At 41.3% G+C, this 22,285-nt stretch overlaps 1 pseudogene; it reads left to right on the forward strand.

Annotated features, from left to right (window-relative positions):
* The first annotated feature begins 9,839 nt into the window (after positions 1-9,839).
* Positions 9,840-20,690, forward strand: LOC129654271 (ADP-ribosylation factor 1-like; annotated as a pseudogene).
* Positions 20,691-22,285: the final 1,595 nt, after the last annotated feature.

Genomic DNA, 22,285 nt, shown 5'->3' on the forward strand with positions numbered 1-22,285 from the left:
TGACCTCCCACCAGGCTCCCCCCTCCCTGGGATTCTCCAAGTTGCCACTGGAGATTCTCCAATGCATGAAAGTGAAAATTGAAAGTGAAGTCGCTCAGTCATGTCTGACTCTTAACGACCTCAGGGGACTGCAGGCTACCAGGCTCCTCTGTCCATGGGGTTTTCCAGGCAAGAGTACTGGAGTGGGTTGCCATTGCCTTCTCCAGAGGATCTTCCTGACCCAGGGATCGAACCCAGGTCTCCCACACTGTAGGCAGACGCTTTACCATCTGAGCCACCAGGGAAATCCTTCTCTTCTCTGCAATGTACATAAATCCTTTTGAATGCTAGATAGGTCTTCAGTTCATTTCAGTTCAGTAGCTCAGTTGTATCTGACTCTTTGCGACTCCATGAATTGCAGCACGCCAGGCCTCCCTGTCCATCACCAACTCCCGGAGTTCACCCAGACTCATGTCCATCGAGTCAGTGATGCCATCCAGCCATCTCATCCTCTGTCATCCCCTTCTCCTCCTACCCCCAATCCCTCCCAGCATCAGAGTCTTTTCCAATGAGTCAACTCTTCGCATGAAGTGGCCAAAGTACTGGAGTTTCAGCTTTAGAATAATTCCTTCCAAAGAAATCCCAGGGCTGACCTCCTTTAGAATGGACTGGTTGGATCTCCTTGCAGGCCAAGGGACTCTCAAGAGTCTTCTCCAACACCACAGTTCAAAAGCATCAATTCTTCAGTGCTCAGCTTTCTTCACAGTCCAACTCTTACATCCATACATGACCACTGGAAAAACCATAGCCTTGACTAGACGGACCTTTGTTGGCAAAGTAATATCTCTGCTTTTCAATATGCTATCTAGGTTGGTCATAACTTAGGTCAGCTGTATTAGGAGGAATGTCTTTCTTAAGGACCCAGGAGCCATCTTTCTGAAATGCAAACATCAGAGAAGCTATTGACCTTGCCTTCTAGTTTCTGCAGCAGGGCAGAAGTTTTCACTGGATTGTTAAACTACCTCCAGGCTTGATTTTCCTTTGGATAAAGCCAATTGGCTAACACAGATGGTTGACCCAACTACCAAGTAAAGTTAGGATGAATTGCGAGTGACAAATGGTCCTGTCAAGTTCTTGTATTGAAGACTGAAGTGGAGTGGAGTCGCTCAGTCGTGTCCGACTCTTTGTGACCCCATGGACTGTAGCCTACCATGCTACTCCATCCATGGGATTTTCCAGGCAATAGTACTGGAGTGGGCTGCCATTTCCTTCTGCAAGGATCTTTCCAACCCAGGGATTCAACCTGGGTCTTCCGCATTGTAGACAGACGCTTTACCATCTGAGCCACCAGGGAAGTTTATTTTGAACACATGCATGTATCTAGTTGTGTCTGCTTGGCTATGTAAAATGGTGGGGTTTCTTTCTGTCTTTGCAATCCCTGAGCAGATTGCCTGTGGTGCTCATCACGTCCTGGTTTAATGCTTATTCATGAGCAAGAGCGTTTTCTTTCTCTAGCACTTTGTGAAGAAGCTTTCTGGGTCAGGAGAAGATTCTGCTTTTACTTACTCCCCCCCACCCAAAAAAGCTTTCACTTTTATCTCCTAAGGCTACTTCACTGATTTTCCTTTTTCTTACTCAAATTCCTTGGAGAATGACTGTCATTTGGTGAGGTCTCCTTTTGGAACATGGTGATCAACCTACGAGCTGGCTGTCCATGGGGAAAGTGCCTGCCCCTGGTCCAATCTGTAAGGCCAGGGGTGAAGCTGGATCACCTGTTCTACGTATGTGCTGAGGTCTGCTCCATGGCCGAGGTTGTGCTTGGAGGTATCTTTTCTTAGTGGCTGTGTGCCAGCAAATATTTTTCACAGGTACACTGCCCCTGGCTTATCACCTGAGACTTTCAAATTGGCAATTGGCATTTAAACCTTAGATAGCTACCCAACTTTTCACAGAGAAAAAGTCCAGTTCAGCTCCAGAACACCAGATTCTACTCATAACCTTGGGGAGTCATCTTGTAACTTAAGGTTCTAGAGGCAGAAAGAGATCATGGGGAATGGGGAGCTGAATGTAAGCCTATTTGGAAGAGATTACTCAGTAAGCACATTGTTTCCCGTGGTGGTGGCTCAGTGGGTAAGAATCCACCTGCAATGCAGGACATGCAGGAGATGTGAGTTCAATCCCTGGGTTGGGAAGATCCCCTGGAGGAGGGCATAGCAACCCACTGCAGTCTTCTTGCCTGGAGAATGCAATAGAGAGAGGAGCCTGACGGGCTACAGCCCATGAAGTCTCAAAGAGTCAGGCATGACTGAAGCGACTGAGCTCTCACGCATGCATATTCAGCGAGCACATTGTTTCTGGTGGCAAGAGTAACAACTTCCACAGGAAAGAGGAACATTGAGTATGATATTCACAAGGACAGAAAAGATGTGGGTTAAGGTAGAGAAAAGAATAGAAAGTGGGAGGAGATATCAACTACAATATGGAGACAAAACAGGAGGACCTGAGCTCAGAGGAGAAACAGAGTGAGAACAGAAGAGAGAGGTCCCTGTGGTTTTCACAGTACAATGGGAAGAAGGAGCTTTTGCTGAAGTCAGATACCTGCAGTGATTTTAAGTACAATGAATGATTACTATGCACATATTTTAAGAATTTAAATCAGATCATATTTCTTTAGCAGAAAATCCAGCAATTCCTTGATAACACAAATTCTGGGTTGCTTGGCTCTACTGCACAGCTATGACCACCAGGCTCTGTGAAATTTCCCATTTCCTCTGGAAAACATCACACAGTTTCATAAACTAACTTTTGTCTTCAGGACGGAGTTTTATTGGTTCTACACACAGTCGAGAAATTATCCCTTTTAAAGTATGGGAAATCTTGATTACCCCTTCCAAGTTAGATTTTTCCTCCTCTGTGAAACTTTTAATCAGTACAGGTTTGCCAGGAGTAAGGCAGTACATCCAGAAAGAGAAACACCTCAGGCTTCCAAGACTGAAGTTTCCCAGAAGATATATCATTTCTTATTTCATCCTGTGAAGAAAAATGGTGGAGAAAGAAAACACGTATGGAGACATACTATGTTCCTCGCTCTATGTGGGGTGCTTCATATGAAATAAGACTTCATTGTGTACCAGCAACACTCTTATGATGTAGATAACATTTTTAAAAGGTTACCTGTCTCTCAAAGAGACTGAGTAATCTGCCCAAGCACTACCATGCATGAAGTGCTGGAACATGTATTTGAATCCAGCTCGGACTCCAAATCTTTGGTCTTTGTGTTATAACTGCTTAGTACTATTAGCCTTCAGTTAGGCCTGGGCTAAAAACAAGGCTGAAATGATGCTAAGTTCATGTGATTAATGCAGTTGAATCACTCCTTTGCCATATACATGGAGTAATGAATCTTAGAAAGCTCTTCCCCTTACCTAGTACGAGACCCTCAGCTCTAATTTTATTCCTGTGTTGGAGACACTATTTTTTTAAAACTCCCTTGGAGATGTTTTCTCTCTCAATTTTCTTTCTTTCTTTCCTTCCCCTCCCTCTCTCCCTCCCACCTCTACTTCCTCTCTTTTTCTTTCTTTCTTTCCTCTCTCTCCCCTTCTTGGAGGTGGAGTCAGAGGCACTGACAAGAAAATCTTTTCCTTAGCTCATAATGTATAGTGAAATAGCATGGGCTTTGGGTTCAGACAGACTTGAGGTTGGGTCCTCCCTGGCCACTTACTCCCTGGTACCACTGGGCAAAACTCATCTGCATAAGGGGAGAGCATACGATTAGGCAATTTAAGGTGCTGTGAGAAGTAAAGAAGACTGTTTGTCAGATGCCCAACATCGTGCCTGACATGTGGTTGGTAGCTATTGATTTTATAAGGGCCATATTGATGTGCTTTGGAAGTTTCCCTGAGAAGACAGCTATTAAGAAGTGAGTGGAAATGAAAAATATGCTCTGGACTTGGTGGCTCAGAATCATATGGAAGCGTGTGTGGTAGTTTTTGCATCTCTTGCTGAGAGTCTGAGTACTTTAGCCACAGAATGAGAGCCCTGTTCGAGTGCCTCTGGGTAGTTGACTCAGTGACTCTAGAAAACCAAACAGAAATAATGCCTGTCCCCTAAAGACCCCCAAACCTTATTTTCTTTTGGAGTAGTTAGCTTTGTACCTTTCTGTGAGGATGATTTGATCTGTGGCTTTCCTAACCAACTCACCTATGGCTTTATCAGGCTGTCCTACTTATTAAGTTAGAACAAGGAGCTTTTCAGAGGCCAGCCCAGGGAATCTACTTTGGGGTTCTGGAGGTGCTAGCGGCACTAATGGGGAGTAAAGATGATGGACACTCCTGTTTTGAGACTATATTTTACTCTGGTCAGGAAATAAATTAGGAAGCATACAAATCAGAATGGGAGTGGAGAGCACTGAGTCTATGAGAAAGGGTGATTTGGGGATTCCTCCTGTGTGTATGTAACCCAGATATGCCTGGCTCTTCTTGCATTTACACTTGCCCTTGTTCTTTCCAGTACCTGACATACACAAAGCTTTTTATTTTTATTTTTTGCCCGTGTTGGGTCTCTGTTGCTGTGTGCAGGCTTTCTCTAGTTGCACCAAGCAGGGGCTACTCTCTAGTTGCAGTGCGTGGGCTTCTCATTGCGGGGCTTCTCTTGTTGTGGAGCACAGGCTCTAGGGGACCTGGGCTTCAGTACTCGTGGCTTGAGGACTCTAGAGCTTGGGTTCAGGAGTTGGAGCATACAGGCCTAGATGCCCCAGGGCATGTGAGATCTTCCTGCACCAGGTATCTAATCTGCCTCCTCTGTTTTGGCAGGCAGATTCCTAGCCACTGGACCACCAGGGAAGTCCATGCAAAGTTTAACAGCTGTCCCTTCTTGACTGCCCACCTCTCAACTCCACTCCCTAATTTTCAACATGTTGTCAAGGTATTGAAAATGCTTTATGGAAATTTGAAGGAGGAAACTAAAGAAGGACATAGCACAAAATATTTCGCTTCTAGTCTTTATCTGAAGTTGATTTCCACATGGCAGTGGCCACGTCTCTCTTTTTTGATCACTCCCTTACCGTTAACTTCCCACTTAGTCACCGTAGACCATAAACTCCTCACACTTTTTCCTCTCCTCTATTTCAAATTCCCCAAATAATGTATCCATCTACAAAAGATCTCTAGCCTGCCTTAGCTTATCCTATCAATTGTATTTTCTATTTTGTATTGCTAATATTGGGCTTCCCAGGTGGCACTAGGGGTAAAGAACCCACCCGCCAATACAGGAGACATAAGAGATGCAGGTTCGATACCTGGGTAGGGAAGATCCCCTGGAGGAGGGTATGGCACCCCACTCCATTATTCTTTCCTGGAGAATCCCCATGGACAGAGGAGCCTGGAGGGCTACAGTCCATAGGGTTGCAAGAGTCAGACACGACTGAAGCAACTTGGTATGAATGCATGTATTGCTAATATTAATCTAAACTTTTTTGGTAATTAATCATAAGAGAATATAGGTAGCTACAAAAGCTAATCCAAACCAGTATAAAAGGCTGGAAAAGTCTATTGTCTACTTTAGGAAAATACTTGGAAAAATCAAAATTGTTCTGAGTAGCAAATGCACTGTAAAAGGACCATTTTTCAGTGAAAGATCAGAACTGAAGGTCTCTAGGGCTGGGCCTTGGGATATAAATATTCAAGTGGGGAGAAGCCTAAACCTGAGGCTAAGGTGTGCATATATTTTAATTTCCAGGACTATCTTAGCTGGGGCTGTTTGAACAAGGTACCACAGACTGGGTGGCTTATAAACAACAGAAATTTAGTTAAGCTCTGGAGGCTGGGAGTCAGAGATCAGGGTGCCGGCATGGTTCTCTTCTGGAGAGTGCTTTTCTAGGCTGCAGACTGCCAGTTTCTCCCTGTATCCTCACAGGGAGGAGAGCAAAGAGGAGAACCAAGCTCTTAGGAGACTCTCATAAGGGCACTAATCCCATTCAGGAGAGAGGAGTCCCTGTGACCTCATCTAGTTCTAACCACTTGCCAAAGGCCCCACCTCCTAATACCATAAGTTGGAGGTAAGGCTTTAACAGATAGTTTTGGAGAGACACAAAAGTTCAGTCCATAAACAAAGACTGAGAGGCTAACGGGTCACATTTGTTAGGTCTTCAAAACATTTTCTTCAACCTGGGAGAGCTGCCACGCCTGGCAATGGCAGCCTTACCTGGAGAGACCTAGGGAAAGCCAGCAGTCCCTGCCTGAGACAGAGCTGGTGCTGATGGGGAATAGAAGATTGGCATTGCTGCTTCAGGTTGGGACAAGGCTGCTGCCATTCATGCTCCTGAGCTCTCTGTGGGATTAGACAAAGCTGCGTCTTTGCTTAACTTCTTCCTCTGCCCAATCCTGTATCTCTCTCCTTTTTTTCTTTTTTTTTAAATAGGCTCCTTTTGAGAGCACATCCACAAAAACTCACTGTGTAAGATTCACCTTCTCAGACTTCTGGGAGATTCAAATAAGACATTTGCCGAGGTGCAAGTAGAGGGTAGGGGAATGGCGCGTTCTGCTGGTCAGTGATATCACAACCTTCAAGCCTCTGTGTAGTAGCTGTGGTTTCAATATTATCTAAATTTTTATATATGGTAGATTACAAAAATGAGCGCCACTTGCTCCCCTCACTTCAAGCAGTGAAACCTCTTTGTCTAATCCTTGAGTCTGTATTGGCCATGTGGGTTGTTGTTGGCTAATGGGATATTGGAGAAGGAAATGGCAACCCACTCCAGTATTCTTGCCTGGGAAATCCCATGGACAGAGGAGCCTGGTGGGCTACAGTCCATGTGGTTGCAAGAGTCAGACATGACTTAGTGACTAAATGATCACCACCACCAACAGGATATCAGCAAACATGAAACAAAGACTAGAAAAGTATACACACATTGAGCTTGCTATTTGGCTGTTCTTAGTTTCCTGGGTTTGGAGAAGGTAATGGCAACCCACTCCAGTACTCCTGCCTGAAAATCCCATGGATGGAGGAGCCTGGTAGGCTGAAGTCCATGGGGTCGCGAAGAGTCGGACATGACTAAGTGACTTCACTTTCACTTTTCACTTTCATGCAGTGGAGAAGGAAATGGCAACCCACTCCAGTGTTCTTGCCTGGAGAATCCCAGGGACGGGGGAGCCTGGTGGGCTGCCGTCTATGGGGTCCACAGAGTCAGACATGACTGAAGTGACTTAGCAGCAGCAGCAGCAGCAGCAGCAGCAGTTTCCTGGGTTATTATGTGAGAGAGCCTGGGCTATCCAGCTGAAGGATGAGATATATATGTCCTGGTTATGCACATTTTCCCCAGAAGCAAAGCTTCCTAGCTAACCAGAATTGTACTTTAGATACACTAGCGAGCCCATCTGAGATCATCAGATGACCCAAACAACCCAAATTACTGACCGACAGAATCATGAACTAAATAAACATTTATTTTAAACCACAAAATTTTGTTTGTTTTATAGCAAATACTAGCTGATATAGTATCATAAACTATGATGGCTCATTCATTTATACATTTGCTGTTTCAGCAAAAAGAGATATTTTTGGCTCAAATTACAGTCCTGCAAGTGCATAAAGCATAATTTATCTGTATAAAAATAAGAATACATCATGAGAAACGCTGGACTGGAAGAAGCACAGGCTGGAATCAAGATTGCCAGGAGAAATATCAATAACCTCAGATATGCAGATGACACCACCCTTATGGCAGAAAGTGAAGAGGAACTAAAGAGCCTCTTGATGAAAGTGAAAGAGGAGAGTGAAAAGCTTGGTTTAAAGTTCAACATTCAGAAAACTAAGAACATGGCATCTGGTCCCATCACTTCATGGGAAGTAGATGGGGAAACAGTGGAAGCAGTGTCAGACTTTATTTTTTGGGGCTCCAAAATCACTGCAGCTGGTGACTGCAGCCATGAAATTAAAAGACGCTTACTCCTTGGAAGGAAACTTATGACCAGCCTAGATAGCATATTCAAAAGCAGAGACATTACTTTGCCAACAAAGGTCCGCCTAGTCAAGGCTATGGTTTTTCCTGTGGTCATGTATGGATGTGAGAGTTGGACTGTGAAGAAGGCTGAGCGCCGAAGAATTGATGCTTTTGAACTGTGGTGTTGGAGAAGACTCTTGAGAGTCCCTTGGACTGCAAGGAGATCCAACCAGTACATTCTAAAGGAGATCAGTCCTGGGTGTTCATTGGAAGGACTGATGCTAAAGCTGAAACTCCAATACTTTGGCCACCTGATGGGAAGAACTGACTCATTGGAAAAGACCCTGATGCTGGGAGGGATTGAGGGCAAGAGGAGAAGGGGACGACAGAGGATGAGATGGCTGGATGGCATCACCAACTAGACGGACATGAGTTTGAATAAACTCTGGGAGTTGGTGATGGACAGGGAGGCCTGGCGTACTGAGATTCATGGGTTTGCAAAGAATCGGACATGACTGAGCGACTGAACTGAACTGACTGGTATGTTGCAAAAAAATCTTTAATGACTTTCTTGAAAGTTAGGTAAATGTTGCTGTATCTCTAATTTACATTCTGGGTAGGTGATTTTTATACTATAATGCAGGAAAGGAGAAGGCAATGGCACCCCACTCCAGTACTCTTGCCTGGAAAATCCCATGATGGAGGAGCCTGATGGGCTGCAGTCCACCAGGTAGCTAAGAGTTGGACACGACTGAGGGACTTCACTTTCACTTTTCACTTTCATGCCTTGGAGACAGAAATGGCAACCCACTACAGTGTTCTTGCCTGGAGAATTCCAGGGATGGGGGAGCCTGGTGGACTTCCATTTATGGGGTCGCACAGAGTCGGACACGACTGAAGTGACTTAGCAGCAGCAGCATGAAGGAAAAGGTTCTTATCATTTACTGAGAGTCTTCTGTGTGTTGCAAGTGTTCATATATGTTATCTCATTAATGCTCATAATGAATGGTTAATGTGCTGTATCTATTTTTTACAAGAGAGAGAAAAAAGAATTCTAATGCTCAGAGAAGGAATGTAACTTGCCCATGGTTAGTTGGTTAGCAGATGGATTTGAAGATTAGTTTTCCTGGCTTCAAAGATGCTAAAATCAAGGAATTCCCTGGCAGTCCAGTGGGAGTCCATGGTTTCACTGTTGGGGGCCCAGGTTTGATTCCTGTTGGGGAAACTAAGATACCACAAGCCATGCACTGCAGCCAAAAAAGGGAATAAGTGTTGTTGTTTTTTTAATAAAAAGATAGAACCAGGTAATTTTCTTTAACTGGTTATTTGGAAATTGGAAACCCAGGGCTTCTCATTGCAGAATATCTTTCAAAACAGTGTAAGTATAACTGAATGAATCTGTGGACCCTATTTGCCACCCTTTCAATATTGACATCCGTGGCTTATATAGACTGCAGATTTGTAAGGAATTTTCAAGCAATTGTCATTTCCATGTTTCAGTTTAGAACAGAATTTTACAATTTTCAGAGTAAAGGATAGACCTTTTAAATGTTCAAATAAACCTTTCCAGTCATCTAAAATATCTCCTCAGACATAATATTTATTTTAAATTCAATACAAATGTTCATTGGGTTTCTCTGCTGGCTCAGACAGTAAATAATCTGCCTGCAATACAGGAGACCTGTGTTATATCCCTGGGTGGGAAAGATTCCCTGGAGAAGGCAATGGCAAACAACTCCAGTATTCTTACCTGGGAAATCCCATGGACAGAAGAGCCTAGTGGGCTACAGTCCATGGGGTCACAAAGAGTGGGCACAACTGAGTAACTAACAAACACTTTACTTTTACTTTAATGTGTCAGTCTTTGTCCTAGGCTCTGGAAAGGCAAGAAAGAGTAAGCATAGGGGGTGGAGCCAAAATGGAGGAGCAAGAGAACGCAGAGTTCGTCTGCTTACAACTAGGGCATCTCTTAGGCGCTGGTGGGTGAACCCAGAGACCTGGGGAGATGGGAGGAATCCCCACAGGGCCAGGTAAGCCATGGGAGGGAGGGAGGGAGAAAGTAAAAGTAGAGGCGGGACAAGGGGTTCCTGGGGAGAGGAGAGGCTCCCGCGCTCCCAGTAGCCCACTCACCAGGAGGAGATTGTCCAGGATGGAGAGGGGCCTTCCGGGGGATAGGGGATTGCAGTGGAACTTGGCCAGCATCTCCCCAGCCCGCTGGGCTCCAGTGTCTAAGACCTACCTAAAAGTGTTGGGATGTCTACTGGGGAGGTAGGGGTAGGATGCATCTCACCATGGGGGCAAGGGCAGTGATAGAGGAGGCAACAGGGAATCTTTTTATCTTTAAATATTTTTCTTTTTTAAATTATTTTATCTTATTTTTATTGTTTAATTTTGAATATTTTTATAATAAAGTATTTGTAAAGTTAATATTAAATCAAAATTAATAAAACATAAATAGTTTTCCACTCCTCTGGTGTCTAAAGTTTACCATCTCTTTTAAACAGTGTCAATCCTCAAGTATCTTGTCAGATAATTAAACCATGAATTGTCAATTAAGTTTAACAAATTTTGATTGTACATCAATTATAGGCAGGATATTGTGTTGATGCTTATTGTATTATTTTTTCTTCCCTCCAGTTTCTGATTGAATCAGATAGTCGATGTCATTGTTTTTAAATTTGGAGCTTTCTGTTCTTTTTCACAGAATCTTTATTATTGTCAATGGTATGAACTTAGAAACATTCTGTTTTATATCTTTCTGTAGATAGTCTTTTTATCTATTGATAAGAGAGGTTTCTTATAGATAATAGAGATTTTACCTTCTCAAAACATGTAATCAATGAAGCAAAATACTTTGCAATGTGGTAAGATAATTATGGTATGGACCTAACAGAAGCAGTAGATATTAAAAAGAGGTGGCAGGAATACACAGAAGAACTGTACAAAAAACATCTTCACAACCAAGATAATCATGATGGTGTGATCACGGACCTAGAGCCAGACATCCTAGAATGTGAAGTCAAGTGGGCCTTAAAAAGCATCACTACAAACAAAGCTAGTGGAGGTGATGGAATTCCAGTTGAGCTATTTCAAATTCTGGAAGATGATGCTGTGAAAGTGCTGCACTCAATATGCCAGCAAATTTGGAAAACTCAGCAGTGGCCACAGACTGGAAAAGGTCAGTTTTCATTCCAATCCCAAAGAAAGGCAATGCCAAGGAATGTTCAAACTACCACACAATTGCACTCATCTCACACGCTAGTAAAGTAATGCTCAAAATTCTCCAAGCCAGGCTTCAGCAATACGTGAACCGTGAACTTCCAGATGTTCAAGCTGGTTTTAGAAAAGGCAGAGGAATCACAGATCAAATTGCCAACATCCTCTGGATCATGGAAAAGCCAGAGAGTTCCAGAAAAACATCTATTTCTTCTTTATTGACTATGCCAAAGCCTTTGACTGTGTGGGTCACAATAAACTGTGGAAAATTCTTCAAGAGATGGGCATACCAGACCACCTGACCTGCCTCTTAAGAAACCTATATGCAGGTCAGGAAGCAGCAGTTCGAACTGGACATGGAACAACAGACTGGTTCCAAATAGGAAAAGGAGTACGTCAAGGCTGTATATTGTCACCCTGCTTATTTAGCTTCTATGCAGAGTACATCATGAGAAACGCTGGGCTGGAAGAATTACAAGCTGGAATCAAGATTGCCAGGAGAAATATCAATAACCTCAGATATGCAGATGACACCACCCTTCTGGCAGAAAGTGAAGAGGAACTCAAAAGCCTCTTGATGAAAGTGAAAGAGGAGAGTGAAAAAGTTGGCTTAAAGCTCAACATTCAGAAAACTAAGATCATGGCACCTAGTCCCATCACTTCATGGGAAATAGATGGGGAAACAGTGGAAACAGTGTCAGACTTTATTTTTTTGGGCTCCAAAATCACTGCAGATGGTGACTGCAGGCATGAAATTAAAAGATGCTTACTCCTTGGAAAGAAAGTTATGACCAACCTAGATAGCATATTAAAAAGCAGAGACATTACTTTGCCAACAAAGGTCCTCCTAGTCAAGGCTATGGTTTTCCCAATAGTCATGTATGGATGTGAGAGTTGGACTGTGAAGAAAGCTGAGCACTGAAGAATTGATGCTTTTGAACTGTGGTGTTGGAGAAGACTCTTGAGAGTCCCTTGGACTGCAAGGAGATCCAACCAGTCCATTCTGAAGGAGATCAGCCTTGGGATTTCTTTGGAAGGAATGATGCTGAAGCTGAAACTCTAGTACTTTGGCCACCTCATGTGAAGAGTTGACTCATTGGAAAAGACTCTGATGCTGGGAAGGATTGGGGGCAGGAAGAGAAGAGGATGACAGAAGATGAGATGGCTGGATGGCATCACTGACTCGATGGACGTGAGTCTGAGTGAACTCCGGGAGTTGGTGATGGACAGGGAGGCCTAGCATGCTGCGATTCATGGGGTCGCAAACAGTCGGACATGACTGAGTGACTGAACTGAAGATAATTATGTTTTGAAAGAAGTAACTAGCCCCCTCAGGTGAAGTCCAGCAGAGACTAATTCAGAGCCATACTCTGAGTGGCAACAAGATCTCAGTTTGTAAAACTGATTTACTTTATATAGAAACAGAATAGGTGAATTTCTCCATCAAAGGGTAATGTACTCAGATGAAGTAGCCAGTCATAATTCTAAGCTTCACCTATTTGAAAATCTCAGAAGGAATAAGAGGATGAGGAACAGTTTTAGAATGTCTTTTATTCCTTGCTTACTCTGAAAAAAGAATCACCCATAATGGGATATATGAGATACTGCATTCACAAACCTTATAAGGTCTTTATTTTCGGGCAATGGTTAGAGCCAAAAGATTGATATCCCTAAGTATGATCACGCCCTGAACTGTCTGAACTTCTAGAATTTGAGTACAATGTCAGGAAAGCCAACACAAATTAAACATATTAACTCTCAGTAGAGGTAACTTTGTGTAGCTAACGTAAGGAATAAGATTATGGAAGGTTTCAAAAGCTCATTAAAGACATGGGAGAATCTCTAAAATATTTATTTAAAAAAAAAACCAAAAAACAAACAAACAAAAAAACCCCCTCATTTTCTGAAATCTCCACACCTGTTATTGGGCCTGTCAAAAAGCAGGAGCTCAATAAACAAGAGCAAAACTGAATGTTATTTATCAGCACTAATAATGACTAATGAAAGATAATTTATAAAACTATTAATGATGTTATGCCTCAAGTGGTAACAGTATATAAGTATTGTGGTATATATACTCAAGGAAAATTAAATAATATACAAAGAAAATTAAAGAATATATATATTTGATAACTTTATATATACTATACATATATAAAGTGTACATGTACACATACATATACTCTTTTAATTTTAATTTTCTTTAATATGTGTATATTACATCTAAGAAAAATACGACACCATCTCTGAGAGATGCAAGAATTTCTATCCCTAGGAAAGGTGACTACAGAGTAAAATAGGAAAAAATATATAGACTACACCACAGTCTAATGAAATGTTTTTACTGTTTCAACAGTCTGATTATTTACTCTATATGGAAACACTTTCCAAATTGAAAGGCATCAGACACCAAAACAAGTATTTTGGTCACTGAAAACATAGCTTCCTGTGGAAACTGGAATTTTGTTTTGTAAATCAGTGTTTAGTCTTAATGTAGCCAGTAATAATTGTGTGACTTTGAGAAAATCAATTTACTTTTCTGAGTTTCAATATCTTCTCTTGTACAACAAAAGATTGTTTTTTTGGGGAAAGTTTCCCCAATTGTCCCCCTCAGAATGAAAGTCCTAGAAATGTGCTCAATCTGCAAGAACAACTGGACATCCACATTTACTGATCCACTTGTTTACTGACTTGCCATTGTTTGTTCATTGAGTCCACGAACATTCATTAAAACTTACTCTATTTTTTAAAAATATATTTTCACTTTAATTTTCTTTCTGACTTCAGAGTATGAAGTACTACTCACTCTGACCTGAGGAAGGGGAATGCTATTCCTCAGTCCTGCTTTTTTCTAGTTTCCTGAAGGTGAAAGCCTTATTTAGAAATGTCAGATGAGTATCAGTGAAGACAGATTCCTAGACTGTCAAAAAGGTTGCTGTCCATCCTGTGCAGGACTTTCTAAAGGACTGTGCCATCTCATGCCCTTATTCATCCAGGCCTCTCAATCTGGCTTCAGGACATGGCCATTTGCAATGACATTCACTGAGTCCATATTTCCTATAGTCACTCTCAACCTTCTTATTCTTTTTTAAAATTTTTTATTTTAGTATACTTGACTTACAATGTGTTTAATTTCCAATGTAGAGCAAAGTGACTCAGTTATACACACACACACACACACACACACACATACATATATATATTCTTTTTTCATATTCTTCTCCATTATAATTTATCCCAGGACACTGAATATAGTTTCCTATGTTATACAGTAGGACTTGTTGTTTATCCATCCTATATGTAATAGTTTGCCTCTGCTAATACCAAATCTCCTTCCCCTTGGCAACCACAAGTCTGTTCTTTGTATTCTGCAAGTCTTTTTTGTTTCTAGATATGTTTGTCTGTGTCATATTTTAGATTTCACATATATAAGTGATATCGTATTGTATTTGTCTTTCTCTTTCTGACTGACTTCACTTAGTATAATAATCTTGAGGTCCATCCATCTGTAGCAACAAATGTAGCCATTTGTTGCTGCAGATGGCATTATTTCATTGTTTTTAATAGTTGAGTAGTATTTCATTGTATATATGTACCACATCTTATTTATCCATTCATCTGTTGATTGGATAAATATCATTCATCTGTTGATTTAGATTGTTTCCATGTATTGACTATAATAATAGTGCTGCTATGAACACAGGAGATACTTATCTTTTTGAATTATAGTTTTATCTGGGGATATGCCTAGGAGTGGGATTGCTAGATGATATGAAAACTTTATTTTTAGTTTTTTTTATGAGCTTCCATACTGCTTTTAATACAGGCTGCACCAACTTACATTCCCACCAAGAGTGTAGGAGGGTTTCCTTTTCTCCACACCCTCTTCAGCATTTGTTGTTTGTAGACGTTTTAATGATGGCTGTTCTGACCTGTGTGAGGTGATGCCTCATTGTAGTTTTGATTTGCATTTTTTGTTATTTATTGATGATGAGTGTCTGTTCATGTGCCTATTGGCTATATGTATGTTCTTTTTGGAGAAATGTCGATTAAGCCTTATTCTTGACCCCTTTACCTCTCTGACCCTTTGACTTAGCACCTGGTTGGTGACTGTTTTGCTTTGATAATATGTTTGGTCAGGTTGCTTTGGCTCTGCATGGCCATTTTCATTCACCATTTTGTCCACGTTAGGTCACCAGTTTCTCCCTCCACAGCCATGAGTAAGAGGCACTCTTGTCTATCCTTGTTCTCAGTGTCCCCATTGACGAGGCCCTCCATTCAAGAAGGACTAGAAAAGATCTGATAACTGCCTTTTCACCTTTCTCCCAATTTCCTGCACAGTTTCTTATGATGAGAGTCTGTGGACACACTGTAGATCTTTGCAGGTGCCTTAGATTTCTCCTTTTTCCTCCTACCATGTGGAGTCTACTGAAAAGTTAGAGGGAAAAAAATGGAGAAACACATCTATCATGCGCCTACTACACCAGGAACTGATCTAGTTGCCCACTTAATGTCTCCATCACAGTCATTTCACAAAGGGGATAACTAAAGTTCACACAAATTTACTTTGCCATAGCTGGTAAAAAACTGAATTATGATTTGATCCCTATGCCTATTTTTTTACATTCCCTTTCAGTGTCTCACTTGAACATCTATTTAAGGACATATGGCCTAATGTTTAGAGAATCAGATATAATGAAGTTTGAGTTTCACATTATTTTCCAATACCACTTAATAAATGATAATGAATACTGAACATATTCTTCCCTTTATTCCAAAAATACTTATTGGATAATTCTATGTCAGGCAGTGTTCTAAGCATTTGGGATACATCAGTGAACTAAAATGACAAGAGTCCTTGTACAGTTTACATTCTAGTGGGTCAGGGATAGAAAATAAGCAATAAGTATAATAATAAATAAGCAAAACTAATACAATTATGTAAAGTTTAAAAATAAAATAAAATTTAAGTCGCTTCAAAAAAAAAAAAAGAAATTTTATAGTATATTCAAATGTGTGAATAAACTGGAGAAAAGAAACAGAGCAAGATAAGGGGAACCACGTGGTATGTGGTTTGGAGGGAGGTTTACATTTTCAAACAGTGGTGATTGACAGTATGACACTAGAGCTAAGACTTGAAGGAGTCAAGAGAGCAACTGGACAGTAGAAGAATTTCCAAAGACACTGATGTGACTGAAGCAGAGTGAGCAATATTGGAGTAGGGGGAGGGAAGGAGAGAAATACAGAGATGGCATTCAAAGGTTTTTGGAAGGTCTTTTTCTTTATGTTTTTTGAAATAGGGACCCACTGAAGTGTTTGAATATAAAAGTGATTGATTTAAGCTTAAAAAAGTACTCAGTTGAAAATAGACTGAGATAACTTAAATGTCTAATTTATCATTGTGAATTTACCACATCTTATGTAGGTTAAGTGGAGAAGGCAATGGCACCCCACTCCAGTACTCTTGTCTGGAAAATCCCATGGATGGAGGAGCCTGGTAAGCTGCAGACCATGGGGTCTCGAAGAGTCAGACACGACTGAGCAACTTCACTTTCACTTTTCACTTTCATGCATTGGAGAAGGAAATGGCAACCCACTCCAGTGTTCTTGCCTGGAGAATCCCAGGGAGAGGGGAGCCTAGTGGGCTGCCATCTATGGGGTTGCATAGAGTTGGACACGACTGAAGTGACTTAGCAGCAGCAACAGCATGTAGGTTAAGACTGGATCTTACTTAACAAGATCAAAATCATGGCAAATCTTCATTTCATTAGACAAAGATAAGCCACTGAGAAGAGCTGGCTGTAAGTCAAGGCTAGAGTGATAACAGTAATAAGAGATGTGTAAGAGACATGGGGTCAAGAAAAGAGAAGCATGGTCTGTGATTTAAGAATCTCAATTTATAACATCAGGCTTATTTCCAAGTTTGATCTCTTTGATGTGCATCTTTCTTTTCTCCATTTTGTGAAAATATTTCAGTTTCAGAAATTGAATTTTCCCTGAAAGATCTTATTCTCAGGTATAGATAAAACTTAATTTCAACAAGTGCCAAAACCCACAAGACTTTGGGCACAATTCATATTTTTTTCAAATTTTTTGAATATATGCCAGTAGCTACATGAAATTCCTTTAATACCTCTTAATTGATTCTTTCATATTCTCTGTTTTTCTTCCTTTTTTGCCTACTTCCATTAAAGAATCCAAGGCAAGATGAATAGAATAGCTTTCCAAATAAATGTGAGAATATGGTCTGTCATTCTCCTTTGTTTTTATGACTTCTCTCTTCCCCAACTTAGAATTTAGAATGTGAGACAAGAGATATTCCTACTCTCAAATAGCCATTTGTATTTTTTTCATACTCCTCTCCCTCTCATCTGAAGCTTGAGTTGTATTTATATGTATTAAATATAAGTTAAAAACACATTTGCCAAGCACCATTTAAATTCAAAGCACCAGTAACCCTCCCAGACTTCAGACGGTAATACAAATCTACAGTAATCAAAACAGTGTGGTACTGGCACAAAAACAGACATATGGATAAATGGCAAAGAATAATCTAGAAATAAACCCACGTACCTGTGGTCAATTATTCTTTGACAAAGCAAGAAAGCATATACAATGGGAGAAAGTTTCTAGCACATGGTGTGGGGAAAGTTGGACAGCTGCATCAGTGAAGTTGGAACATACCCTTACACCATACACAAAAGAACTCAACATGGCTTAAAGATTTAAACATTCAGATCAGATCAGATCAGTCACTCAGTCGTGTCCGACTCTTTGCGACCCCATGAATTGCAGCACACCAGGCCTCCCTGTCCATCACAAACTCCTGGAGTTCACTGAGACTCACATCCATTGAGTCAGTGATGTCATCCAGCCATCTCATCCTCTGTCGTCCCCTTCTCCTCCTGCCCCCAATCCCTCCCAGCATCAGAGTCTTTTCCAATGAGTCAACTCTTCTCATGAGGTGGCCAAAGTACTGGAGTTTCAGCTTCAGCATCATTCCTTCCAAAGAAATCCCAGGGCTGATCTTCAGAATGGACAGGTTGGATCTCTTTGCAGTCCAAGGGACTCTCAAGAGTCTTCTCCAACACCACAGTTCAAAAGCATCAATTCTTCGGCGCTCAGCCTTCTTCACAGTCCAACTCTCACATCCATACATGACCACAGGAAAAACCATAGTCTTGACTAGACAAACCTTTGTTGGCAAAGTAATGTCTCTACTTTTGAATATGCTATCTAGATTGGTCATAACTTTCCTTCCAAGGAGTAAGCGTCTTTTAATTTCATGGCTGCAGTCACCATCTGCAGTGATTTTGGAGCCCAGAAAAATAAAGTCTGACACTGTTTCCCCATCTATTTCCCATATTAAGACACCATAAAACTCCTAGAAGATAACATAGGCAAAGCATTCTCTTGACATAAATCATACCAATGTTTTCTTAGGTCAGGCTCCCAAAGCAATAAAAATAATAACAAACAAATGTGACTTAATTAAATTTACAAACTTTAACATAGCAAAGAAAACCATAAGCAAGATGAAAAGGCAACCTTCAGAATGAGAGAAAATATTTGCAAATGATGAAACCAACAAGGTCTTAATTTCCAAGATATACAAAGAGCTTATACAACTCAACAACAAAATCAAACAATCCAATCAAAAACTGGGCAGAAATCTTAAACAGACATTTCTCCAAAGGAGACATACAAATGGCCAATAAGCATATAAAAAGATGCTAATTATTAGAGAGATACAAATCAGAACTACAATGAAGTACCACTTTACACAGGTCAGAATAGCCACTATTAAAAAGTCTACAAATAATAAATGCTGAAGAGGGTGTGGAGAAAAGGGAACCCTTTTACACTGTTGATGGGAATGTAAGTTGGTGAAGGCAGTGTGGAAAACAGTGTGGAGGTTCCTCAGAAAACTAAAGATCCACTTACGATAAGATCCAGCAGTTCACTCCAGACAAAGCTATAATTCAAAAAGTTATGTGCATCCCAATGTTCATAGCAGCACTGTTTACAATAACCAAGACATGGAAACAACCTAAATGTCCATTGGTAGATAAATAGATGAAGATGTGGTGTGTATATACAATAGAATATTACTCAGTCATAAAAAGTATGAAATAATGCCATTTGCAGCAATACGGATGCAACTATAGATGATCATACTAAGTGAAGTAAGTCAGAAAGAGAAAGACAAATGCTATATGGCATCACTTACATATAGAATCTAAAATATGACACAAACGAACCTATCTATGATGTAGAAACAGATTTACAGACATAGAGAACAGACTTGTGGTTGCCAAGGGAGAGAAGAAGGTGGTGGAGGGGTAGATTGGGAGTTTGGGGTTAGTAGATGCAAACTATTTCATATAGAATGTATGGCAAAAACCACAACATTGTAAAGTAATCAGCCTCCAATTATAATAAATAAAAATTTTTAAAAAAGAATGGATGGACAACAGGTCCTACTGTGTAGCACAGGGAACCATGCTCAATGTCCTGGGATAAACCATAATGGAAAAGAATATAAAAAAGAGAAAAAAGTCAAAGCCCCAGGCTGGAAATTGAAATATGAACACGGGCTGGCAAACCCTCTGGGTTCCAGCAGTGCAAAAGCTAGTGGCTTTCATTCCAGTGGAAACTTTGTTATGGGACCATTTTTAAAAGCATTTTCTAATATTTTAATTCTACACAGTGTGCAGAATTAACTGATTATGACTGAGGCCATGAAGAACTCTTCTGCCTGCTCTAGTATTAAGGAATGGGTCACATGAGATGTTAGAAATTCTTGCTAGCTACTTTACAGCCCAGTCGCCTTACACTCTTGGTGACCTTCCTTGTTTATTCTGGTCTTGTAAAATCACTGTTGGAATTGTGTGGGAGTGAAACCAACGCCTGCCTCCGAGCAACAGCTGCGCCAGGAAATATCTTTTCAAACCTCTTCAAGGGCCTTTTTGTCAAAAAAGAAATGTGTATTCTCACTGTGGGCCTAGATGCTGTGGGAAAGACCCTCACCCTGTACAAAGTGAAGTTGGGTGAAATTGTGATCACTATTCCCACTACAGGCTTCATCACAGAGATGGTGGAATACAAGAACATCAGCTTCACTCTGTGGGACATGGGTGGCCAGGACAAGATCCGGCGTCTATGGTGCCACTACTTTCAGAACACACAAAGTCTCATCTTTGTGGTTGACAGCAATGACAGTGTGTGAGAGGCCTGTGAGGCGCACATGAGGATGCTGGCAGAAGATGAACCCTGGGACGCCTTTTCTGCTCGTGTTTGCTAACAAATAGGACCTCCCCAATACCACGAATGCAGCCGAGATCACAGACAAGCTGGGTCTACACTCTGTGCCACGGGCACTGGTACATTCAGGCCACCTGTGCCACCAGCAGGGACGGGCTCTATGAGGAACCGGACTGGCTGTCCAATCAGCTCTGGAACCAGAAATGAGCTGTACTCTCTGCTCCTCCCCTCTTCCCCCTTCTTCCTATCCCTGTGGTGTGCGTGCCAGAAGCCCTCTGCACTATCAGTCACAGTGTGCTTCACCATGCTATAGGCAAAGAGAAAAAAATACTTGCAAAGAAGTGCCTTCCTTTACAGAGTGGAATCAAGATGTTCTTTTTTACCTCTAAGAGAATGACCATGAGTCTAAGGACTGGGGTAATTTACCCAATAAAATAGCCTCAAATATTTAAAAAAAAATGTGTTTGGTGATAGAATGATGTTATTTACATAAAAAGAAATAAAATAACATTTTGCAAAAGAAAAAAAAAATAAATGTGCAGATGCAGCCAGCAACTGGATTTTTATTTAATGTAAATAGTTTTTGTTTCCAATGAAGCAGTTTCAGGTACTCTAATGCAATACTACTCATTTTTTTTTTAATTGTAAAAAGAAAATCAACCCACTGTTTAGTACTGAGAAGAGATTTTAGGCACACAGGTCATCCAGGAATGGCCGTGTCAGATGAGCCTGATGCTCCTCCCCCAGGCTTTAGATCTGTGTTGAGATCCATTTTGGTGGTTGGTCTTTAACCCAAATTCAGTGCATTTTAAAAAATAGTTAACAAATACAAGGTAAGGAGGACACTGGAACACACAGAAGGGAGAGATATGCCTAGTGTAGGTTCTGCAGTAATGGCCTGAGTCCAGTCCACTGGTGGTCTGTTTCCTGGACATGAAACAGGGTTAGAACCAGCCATTATCCACTCTGCAAGGTCACAATAGGGTGACCATGTGATCTGCTCTGTCTTGGGTCATTCCACACCCCGTAGTACTTTGCTTGTATTTGTGCTTACATGGCTGCCCAGAAGACAGGGTGGAAGCTGCAGCCATCACTCTCAGACACCTTGGAGGAACCTCGGCTTTCCCTTGAATCAGCATGGACACTTCAGTTGGAATGCTCTGGCTGGAGCAGGAGCCCTGCAGTCCCCTTGTAGCCTGCTCCAGGCTAGGGTCTCATCAGCTAGAGTGCAGATGGTCACTCTTGAGCCACAGCCCCTCAAAGCCCCTGTCTACATGTGCTCGCATCCCCTCAGCCTGCAAGGGTCAGACTGACCATCGAAAATGATAACCTCTACTTTGTTCTTTTGTATCTTGATAAACTCTGAAGAAGTTGGAGCTGTTAAACTTTATGTTGGGGGAAACCTCAACACTGGTTTATTTGGTGTTGTGAAACCTCTTACTGCTTTCAATACACAATTAGTAATTTTAAAAAATTACTATTGGGACTCAGACTTAAAGGAATAACTTATATGTTATATTTCAAAGATTTGTAAATAAATCCAGTACTCACAGGTCTAAATTTAAATGTTAGTTACTAGTTATTCATTTTACCAAAAGGCTCATAACTAATTTCTTTAAGAGGCAAGCTCTTCTGATGCATTATATTTTATTTATCTATTTTTGGCTATACTTGATCTTCACTGTTGCAAGGGCTGTTCTCTAGTTGTGGCAAGCCATGGCTACTCTCTAGCTGTGGTGTGCAGGCTTTTCATTGCAGTGGTTTCTCTTGCTGTGGAGCACAGGGGCTCAGTAGTTGTGGCTCCCAAGCTCTAGAGCACAGGCTTAGTTGTGGTGCATGGGCTTAGTAGCGCTCTGCGGTACGTGGGACCTTCCTAGATCACAA

The sequence above is a fragment of the Bubalus kerabau genome, chromosome 5, assembly GCF_029407905.1.
Source record: "Bubalus kerabau isolate K-KA32 ecotype Philippines breed swamp buffalo chromosome 5, PCC_UOA_SB_1v2, whole genome shotgun sequence".
NCBI classification, from domain to species: Eukaryota; Metazoa; Chordata; class Mammalia; order Artiodactyla; family Bovidae; genus Bubalus; species Bubalus kerabau.